This window comes from Osmia bicornis, chromosome 4, assembly GCF_907164935.1.
Source record: "Osmia bicornis bicornis chromosome 4, iOsmBic2.1, whole genome shotgun sequence".
Lineage (NCBI taxonomy): Eukaryota > Metazoa > Arthropoda > Insecta > Hymenoptera > Megachilidae > Osmia > Osmia bicornis.
This window is the reverse complement of record NC_060219.1, coordinates 7,537,478-7,547,934: the sequence shown is the minus strand read 5'-3', so window position 1 is coordinate 7,547,934 and position 10,457 is coordinate 7,537,478.

Sequence of the window (10,457 nt, the reverse complement as noted above, 5' to 3'; positions counted from 1 at the left end):
TCCCCGGGGATCCACGCTCCATAACTATGCTCCTCCAGAAACTGTCCGTTTCTGATTCCGCGCTGTAATTTCCTAGATCGTACGGTTGCCTCGCCAACGAAATCTTTTGAAACGGGAATAGAAAATCGTATCGATATTTATGGATGAGTATCATCAATATGTATGGGGTGTATCCGGTACGATCGCTGTCTTTCTACGAACAGATTTATAACCGAACGATTCAACGACGCGTTTTCATTCCGATTCCAAAGATAGGAGAAAACTTTTTCTCGCCAATCAACGCCCCTTTCGAAATTATTAAAAGTCCCCGTTCCCACAATCTCTTCCGCGTACCAGGGATCACAGGCTCGATACTCGAGGTTCACGTTCGTCTCGATGGCTACCGGCCGCTTATAAATCACTCGATTCGTATCCTTGTTCCCGCCGCTCGAAGCGTTTACTTTGTAAATAGTTCGGCGCGAGGAAACGCGATCGGTAAGCGTGGAATCCCAGGTTACGTTCATCAACGCGAGTCCACAGGCTCGTTATCCTATCCTGGTCATCTCTGACAGTCTGCATACCCAGCGATATTTCTCCCTCGCCTGGGTGCGAATGACGATAATCGTCGAGTAATTTCTTCCCGACCATTTTTCCTTTCGCCATGTCTATTTCCTTGTCCAATAAAACGAATCGTTCACGAAGACGTATAGAGGCGTGTATTTCCTCGCCTATCCTGTCGGAGCAAGACAAATGTTGCTGGACGGTGACGTGGCACGAACATCGAAATAAGGGTTTGCTTGGGAAACAAGCGGGAATGGAAAGGATTCCTTAGAAATGAATTTTCATCCGCGATCGAACCTGACAGTTCCGATTTTGACTTCGATTTTTATTTCGTTGATCAAACGGCATAAAGAAAAGCAGAGTATCGAAAGAAAACGGAAGGTGAAAAGAGAGAAGTCAGCCAGGCGTAGAATAATTTTTGAGCCTCGGTCGACTACCCCGAGCCCGACCGTTGACAAATTAGCATAACAGGGAATCGACCCAACCGACAGAGTCAACCCCCACTGGAAACCCCCTGCCAGCTCGTCTCAAGTGCTAGTTATATAGGCATCGGTGGAAGCCAACATCCGACATTTAACGTTCGAGACCGTGGTAGAGGTTCCGTTTGCGTAAACCAAACCCCCCTTTGCCACCATTCAGACTGGCGAATTGAATTATTTTCTATGCGGATTTTCATCTTTGATGCTTGCCGGTTAGGTTGACTTTGAACACCACGCAGCCGCATGATCGATACATCGTATATTTGTTAATAATTGAAATTGAATACAAGAATAACGTATCATGTCAGCACATTTCCTACCTCTTCCTTATGTCTCCTTCGATTTTGTGTCAAGATTCACGAGACGAAAAAGAGGGATGCCATTTGATATCGAGAAACGAACGACCTTTTCCCAGGATCTATTATTATCTGTTTCAGAAATAGAACAAAAAGCCGGAAATCGACGGTATAGAAGGAGGCCTACTTTCTTGGAAGATCAATTTTTACCTTCGCACACCTTTTTTTTTGTCGAGATCGCGATGAGAAACGCTCGTTTTCAGGGTCGGTCTCGGAGGCTAGCGACCGATACTGCGCCACTCCCGGGATCTTAATCTCTCGATTAGATGCATCGTTGAAAATTGAATGAACCCGTTGAAACAATTTCTACGCCTTTCTTTTCAATTTTCCTAGTTAAATATCGTACACGTTTCGTCCGTAACGAGCACATTTTGTCACAAGCGCGCAATTGAAAGGCTCGCGAAGTGTAATTCAAAGAATCCTTATCGACGAAGAGAGTCCGGATGTGTTAGATGAAATCGGAGCGCGGCAAAAGACGAGCCGGACCAGGTAAATGATGGTCCAGGTGATTTGTGAGAGGTGGATAATGGTTATCCCGGGCGGTAGGCTATCGGAGCCGGTGCCGGTGCCGGTCGCGATGGTGGTGGCTGTGGAGCAACACGGAACGAGGGTGGCAAAGGTACGGACGAGGGATCGTCGGAGGGCTGGTTGCAGGGACCGGCGGACTCGTACGTATACCAGGGGTGTAGCCACCTCGGTGCACCGAGGGGTGGATTCTCCGGCTCGGGTCAGTGCCCTCCCGTAACATTGAACCACCCTGCGGTGCAGTCAGGGCCGAGGCAGGTACGCATGCGTCCCCAGAACGCCCCTCTGACATCGCAACGTGCACCACCCAGCCAACTTCCTACCCTTCGTTCCTCGCTGCGATCTATCGCGAGAGTACATACAGCGAGTAACGAAAGTATTCGAACGGTAAGCATTATTTAAGCTTTGGTATATGAAAAGAAATTCATTAAACAAAATTGCAAATGTTTAATTTCTTCAAATTTTACAGAAATTTTAAATACAATAAATTAGAATTATAGGATGTTAATCGTTAAAAAGATCATGTATCATTCGTGTAATTTAAATATTCGCTATCTTACATCCTTTTATTCAACATCTCCTTCGATGCGTCTCACCTTCCCTTCTCTTCTCCCCTTCTCGCGGTCGTTCACTCGCACCCCTTCGCTTCTGTTTCTGTTTATACCTCCCGCTACGTCATCCCTTCTTCCCGTTTCCTGCTTCTCGCTTTCCCTTGCTCAACCATGTTGGTGGTTTCGTATGCGAACTTTGGTCGCACGCGTTTCCCGTTGCTTCGTAACACCCGTGATCCGTCCTGGCAATCGAATTTCCTGTCCACACTACTACTTACGTCCGAATCGCCTCTGGCCGATCGTGTCGCCGCAGATTCGAGCAGAAGTCACGCTCGGCCGTTGCACCTTGCCGCGTGACTGTTGCCTCGGACACCTGTGCCCGTTTCACGGACAGGTGGACCGACCGGAGGGTTTGCCCCGATCCCGCAGCAAATCCCCGGGGCTGATAAACAACGCTGCTTCCTCGGGGGAAGCGGCAAGCAGCCGAGGCAGGGGTGAATTACGATACGACGAAAGTATAAAAAATTCGTGCACCAAACCCAATCGATATTATCGGGGATACGCAGGATGCTTCGTAACGCGTGCAAAATACTTTGTAAACAACTACATTTTGCGGATAACGTGAATTTGCCATGCGACAACGTGCTTGTACATTTCTCTTTCTAAATTCAAGTTTAATTTAGAATCTAACATTTGTCGTTTAACAGCGAGACGATGGCGCGAGATCGAAACAGCCCCCTCGATCGGATGCTATCTTAATTATTGATTCAACGTGGTTGCTGGTGAGGCAGCGATGTCTGGGAAATGAGCGCATGCGAATTATAGGTGGGGCCGCGAGGCCGACCAGGAGTTACGCTGACTGAAACTAGCGGGCTTGAATTACGATTCGCGTAAATCATCGGCCAGCCGGTTTTCGCGTACGATTCGGCCCATTCGCGACAGGGAAGAACATGTAAATACTTCGTGGCCATTAACGTTTCTCGTAATTTTTTCACTTCTCTAAAAGGACATAAGTTTCGGTAATGTTACACCGGCACGTGATTACGAGCCCTATATGGCCGAGTATCCCTAACGTAATACCTTGCCCTGGCGCGTTCTTAACAATTAATTGCCGGACTAACGCTCACCCTTTTTATAAAACTTAAATTCGTCAAATAAATCTTTTCCGTTCTAAATGAAGAAGAAATTCGTTGAAATACGTTATAAGAAACGTGACGAGGTAAAGAAAAGCAGGAGCAAGACCCGATCGAGTTGCTGTTCATTCTAACCTAATAACTTTTGAACAACCTTCAACGGTGAGCACCTAGCTTCTCTGTTTTGTCTTCAGGCGAGTGGTTGGAAATTTCGTTAGCTCCTAGTCGATAGAGCGTAACCAGCGAAACTTTTCCAGTGCAATGAACTCCGGGTTTCGAACGTGGTGCGGAGCAGAGACGCGCCCCTAAGCAGAGCCCGAGACCCGTACTTCATTTTCAACGATGTGACTAAAGTGGAGGCAATCACGCCACCGTTGTTATAATGCCGGTGTATTTCAGTCGCGTAACGTTACAGAGAAATGAATTTGAATAGCTAATGATACAGGACCACTAATTTGAAGGGTAAAACGCTGGGACATGCATAGGGTGGTTTACAGTAACGTGTTTCGAACCATCAGCAACGTGATTAGAGATTCTTCGTTTGTTTCTTTAGTTTTTAAGTAATTTTACACTTTCTCAAGTCTTTGACATCTTTGTTATTATGCTAATACTTTGTGATTGAAAGGTTTATTGAAACGTATGGGAAGATCAGTTCAGGAGTTGTCCTTGCGATAGCGAACGGTCGCGAGTTCTCGTCCCGAAAGCTTGGAACTTCGTTACAGCGGATTGATGCTCGGCCGGCGAGTGCACATCCGCGGAAAGGAGTTCGTGGAACTCGACAGTGGTGCATTGAACTCTCCCTTCCCGATTGTTCTGCAAAGTGTTGACGTATCTCGAAGCGGAAAAAGGGGGTGCATCGGTGACGGTGGTACGCGGTGGCGACACGGGGGAGAGAAATGGCCTCATTTCGCAGCTAGAATGACGTGCGTCGTTCCTTGCTCGCGGAACTTTGATCCGCGCACTGCCGCCGCGCAACGTTTGCCTCCCTATCTAGAAATGTACGCCGCATGTCAGGATGCAGCTACGACAATGCAGCGCACACGTTTAACGCGATTTTCAACTTTTCACAACGCTCTAGCGGGAAAATTGTGGAAAGATATGTATATAGGTGAGCGTTTAAAATGACGAGCGATAAAACTGCGAACGTTCATTACTTGTGACAAGAAAATGAGATTCATAAACGAGATAAGACGAGATGCCGTGGCTTTTGTACTCGCGAAAAATTACATTAACGCTCATTGCTTTTCGTTAAATGGTACACTCGCGATCGCGCACTGCACTGTTCAGAAGATTACTATTTACGATTAGGTGTTATTTATATCTCGATTATTAATACTCTTCTCGTCTCCGACACACCATTAGCATGTATTGATTTTCGTTTCCACCGGGTTGCTCGTTATTTTTATAACCGTACGTTACGGTGTAATTAATTCGATTGAATCGATGCACTCGACGTTATTGCGCTGCAAACGCGATAAATTTTTCTGTTTCGCCTCGGTTAACGACAATCGCGATAAAAAATGAAACAGTCCTTTGAAGCATTAGTTAAGTTGAATATATTTTCACTTTGAAAATATCAGAAACGTACGCACGATTTTGAGTCAAGTTTGACGCTTTGATCGCTACCAATAGCAAAAGAAGAAAAAATCTAATACGACACGATACGTGTTATATGAATTATACATCCAGTATAAATAAAGAACATCGTTGTGTCTTCGTTGAAGCGTTCCGAAGGGGTGATATCAAAGACGAACAAGAATATCGAAACGCAGTGTCGAGCTGGGAAAAAAAAAATAAGGAGAACCCATCGAAAGCTCAACCCCATCGTCTTCTCTTCGTCCCCTTGCATATCTTTCTTTCTGCGCTGGTAATATTCCTAGTGGAAAGCCGGTGCTCGGCAATATCTCGCAGACGGCGTAGGCACAATGTTCCCCGGCCACGATAGCGGTGCCACCCTTCGAGCTGGTGAACACTGCTGGCTGAGCTACACCAGCAACGGGTCGTTAAAATAAAAAGTCCGTTGGACCAGTCGTAACGACTGCTGTGAGTGAGAAAACTCGACTCGAAGAATGCATCGAGCCGAGTCGCACTTACTTACGCGGCGCTGCACCCTTCTCCTTCTCTCAGCTGACTTTCCCGCGCAAAGGGTTGAAATTGTTAGTCCGTCAGGGTGAGGCAAGGTGAGTCGAACGTACAGAGGACGTCTCGATGCGCCCCTTTGATTCGAGTTGTTTTTATTATTCAGTCGCGAACGCGGTACGCGATGAATGATATTCTCTCCCCATCAAAACCGTGTTACGCGAAACGTTAATTCCTATACATTTATCGATAATGAACTGAATTATTAATGCGGACAAAGAGATGGAAACACTCTGCCGAATCGTAACTCAACCAAACATCATCAACTTCTAATTTAAATGATAATGATAAACCGCGCGTTGATCTTCAGTTTCGAAACACGTTTTTAATTCACCTTCATACATCAAGCGCTGAAAGCCCTCACCGTTTTACGCTTTAAGGACACACTTCACCGAGCCTGTCATTATCTCTGATTTATTTTCATTAAGTATCTCTTACACGAAGCTTGCGCTAGTAATTTTACACGAAGTTATGGTGCATTGAGTAAAATAGCTGATGGGTATATTACGGTTAACGTCCCCGGCTATGATCACGTGAAATTACTTCGATAAACTCCTGCTCGTAAAAGATGTTACTCTCTTTTAATGTTCACTATCGTTCAACACAATAAGAACCCGTGGTACATCCTCCCTAATCGCTAACTATTCCCGACCACACTTCTCCATTATTAATAGGAAAAATCGAACGACATTCGAGAACTCGTACGATGATATGAAATTCCACAGTGTTCAAGCACCATAATTGCATTTATAGCTAACTATAGGCTCTTTTATCATTTTCCTTCGATGTAGATCGAGTATTGTTTTTTCAATTGCATCTGATAGACCTCATCAGGATTTTCAAAGTCTTGTTGAGACATAAAAGAAACACTGTTTACAGAAAAAACACCCTATCAACGATTCACGAACCAGGGTGAACGCAAATGGTATACACTATACTGTTAAAACAGTTTTTCCTACTGCTCGATCGATCGATGGTTTTAACCACGCATTCAATATTTCAATATTACTATTTTTGAAAGAATCCAACCAGTACTATCCCCCGTAATTTGACTAGAATTCCCGGGTTAGCTGGAACCGAAATATCGACAGGGGTGAACGAACTTCGAACATATAACTTAACTCCTCAACAATGAAACTTTTTTTCAAATCTCCTATCTAGGAATTTACAAATTATTCTTTCTTATTTTTAATAATTAGAAGAACGATACGATTAAATCGGATACACTGTATACTTCAGGAGCATGAGGGTTAAGGAGTTAACCATCGTCAAGATCGAAGCACCCCGTGGAAAGAAAAGTCCAACCCTTGAAATTATGAAGACAGAGTTGTACTAGGGATATCTCGAAGACGGTATGAAACAGAAAGGCTGCTTTTTTTAAGGTTACGGAGCTGCTTCCGGGGAAAATGTACGAGTGTGACGAGCCTCCCAGGGTGGCGGATACCCAGAGGAGGTGAGGGATGGGGATGAGGATTGCCAACAGTGCAACGAATGGAGATCGATTCTGAGTCTGGGTCAGGCGAGGGCGTTCACCCCCTGGTGCAGCCCGGGAGACACGGAACCCAGGGTCGTAGCTAGGGTATCACAGGAGGGGTACTGACGCGGGGTGTGGTGGGTGGAGGGGTGGATCGTACGGGACACTCCCTTCTGGTGAGTGCAACGTACGCTCCTCTGTCCGAAATCGTAGCGAGCAGATCCTCCGTGGCCTGATCCGGCTCGTCGTCTGCTCGCAGCCTGGTTAGGGGGTTGCCATGGGAGGGATTCGTGTCGCGAATTTACCGCAGACTATCCTCCCGTAGGATTTTCCAGCCGATTAAAAGCGTTTCGGCGACAGCGATCGCGTGGCCACAGAGATTGCCAACCCGAACCGTCACTCGCTTAACATCCATTCGAGATTTTACGAGAATGCTCCGACTTGGAAACTAAGTTCCTCCTTCTCGGGTATTAGCAGCTCCCGATGGACCTGTCTTCGCGTTTCATGATGTTTCTGATCCCTTGGTACGTTTAAGCGGCCTAGTTACACCATAACGCTATTAACCTTCTGTACTTCTTTCACGAACTTGAATTTCTTTTCCTGAATTCATCTTTTCTCCTGGGCAACATTGTTCGAATCATTAAATGTTCCGTTAATCGATGATTTGATAATCGATGTTCCATGAAAATCAAACATGATGTTGAATGAGTAAAGGTTCATCGAGCAACGAAGCACCGAATGGCCACTGAATTACACTGGATACTACTTCATATCAAAAGGAGAACATAATACTGTGGTTCATTGTCTGGTACGTTGTATTATTCCTTGTCTTTGTCCGATGTCGAGAGCTTCGTGCTCGATCGTTCGTTCGTAAGGTACGAAACACGATATCGAGGTCCATTGAACTGCTCTTTGTTGGTCGCGAGATAATAGGCTAGTATTTACATGCGGGGGAAAAAATGTATTGTATAAATTGCTAATTATAAAGCAACACCTCCAGAAAGCAGCTGTATCTTTTGATTGTTATCATATTTTGGTTTTTGGTAATATTAAATTGTTAGGGTGAATGAACTGAATCAGAAGTATTTGTGTTAGAAACTATTTTATTATTATATTACATTTGAGTTGTCGGTGAACGTATTAATATATTGAAATTCATAAAGGTTAGTTACCTCTTCGAATAGAAAGTTTTTCTTTGATGCATCGATAAAACTGTGACTTTTCGCGGTTGCTCTTTAAACTTCATCATTTTTAGCTCGAGAATGAGGACAGTTTGCATTTTATAATGGAATTAAATAAAGGAACCTCCTACCAGATGATGTTGTTCCTTCCTTTCCACGTTCAAAAACTTTCTACATTCATATCCGAAGTGCAAGAGGTCCTTCACACCTTCCACTTTAACCTGGCTACCAGGAGCGACTCCCAGGACGAGGTGAACGATCGATAGGGTGGTGGTACGTGACCTTTTGCTCGAAGGATAACGGCAGGGGTGAAGTGGGGACTTTGCCCCTCGGTAACGGGGGTGAATGCACGTACGACCTATCTCTCCCTCTACTCGTCCCACCAGCGACCAACTATTAAAGTTCTCTGATTAATTAATTAATAATCTTTCCGGAATATTCGGCTGCTGTTATCTAATAATATGAAAGGTAAAAGATGAAAGGCGAATTACGTAGATCGTGTGATAATTTTGAAAGTTTTCTTTAATTTCACGCATTTCGTTGGCGCCTATTTGTATGCAACCCGCCCTGAACGGCGCACCGTGCGCAGCATCGATCCGCGTTTCAGAAGCTTTTTCATCTCGGCTGCGTTTCCTCTCGCTATGTATTGTAGCTGTTGACTGAGTTTATACGTTTCTTGAAACTATTTTAATTAACTTTTGTTACGGAATTGAAAAGTACTAACAATACCCTGGCAATTTTCCGCTCTCTCTTAAAGAACGTTTTGCGCGGCAACTAAAATATTCAATTGCGTTCGAGAAGTTCGTAACGATTTTTATTAATAATACCTTTCTTAACAATTCACATAGACAAACATGTTTTCATGGATTTTATTTATATTAATTTAAGTGTTATTTTATAACTGGAACAGCTTCTTCACGTGATCTTATCTTTCACAATACTCATCCTTTACCGTGATAATTCAATATATATGGACAAAAAAATGAATTCAACATACTGAAAATAAAAGAGTTGAGCTATTGTTATATGTCTTTTCTTTTAATTTTTATATTAATATACGCTAGTTAAAATCGATACCGCTAGCACCATCTGATGATAAACGATGAAACTGTAACAATAACAAATTTCAAATTATTACTTTATTTTTTGTTGATATGTATAATAAACATTTCATTAATGTTACTGTTTCGATGCTAAAATAAATTTAGAACAAGGGGATCCCTGTCTTGTAAAGAAATTCTTGATTTACTTTATCCTAAAGGAAAGTGAAATCAGTGACTACAGGTACAAAAAGATTGACCTACATGAAGCTAGCCGGAAGGAATAATAAAATATGATTATTTTTAACTTTTCTTAATGTATTTCGTTTATAAATCGTTTGTGGTTGATTGTGAGTCTATTTTTAACGTTTGTGACAAATTAGTTCTTTTGTAATTAGCAATTTTATTTTAATCATGATGTGAGCCGAAACTTTTTAGTAATTTTTTATAATAAACAGATTTTGTAATAACTGATAACTGTAATTGATTGGAAATCGTTTGTGATTAACAAATATATCATTTTCATTGTTTGTGAGTGAATAATTTCTTAATTATTTACAACTTTGTTTTATAATACATAATTGTAGTGCGCATGCGCTACAGATTCGATCGTACCTATCACTATCCCGAACAAGTGAATTTCACGATTTGTTCGTTGTTAGGTCTTATATTTCGCTATTTGCTTTGCGGTCCTTAACACCCTGATGGCACAATAATATCCGTATGCAGGTTCACCGGTACCGAGGGGTCTCAGAAACCCCGAATGCCGAAGAGTCGATAAGCAGAGCGTCATGAGAGCGGTGCTTCGGGGTCCCTGACACCCCGGATGCCAAAATGTCGGTATGCATACAGTGTCACCGGTGCTTCGGGGTTCCGGATACCCCAAGACGATATCATGTCGGTATGCACAGATAGTCACTGGAGCTGCGGGGTCCTTGGCACCCCGGATGCCAAAATGTCGGTATGCATACAGTGTCACCGGTGCTTCGGGGTTCCGGATACCCCAAGACGATATCATGTCGGTATGCACAGATAGTCA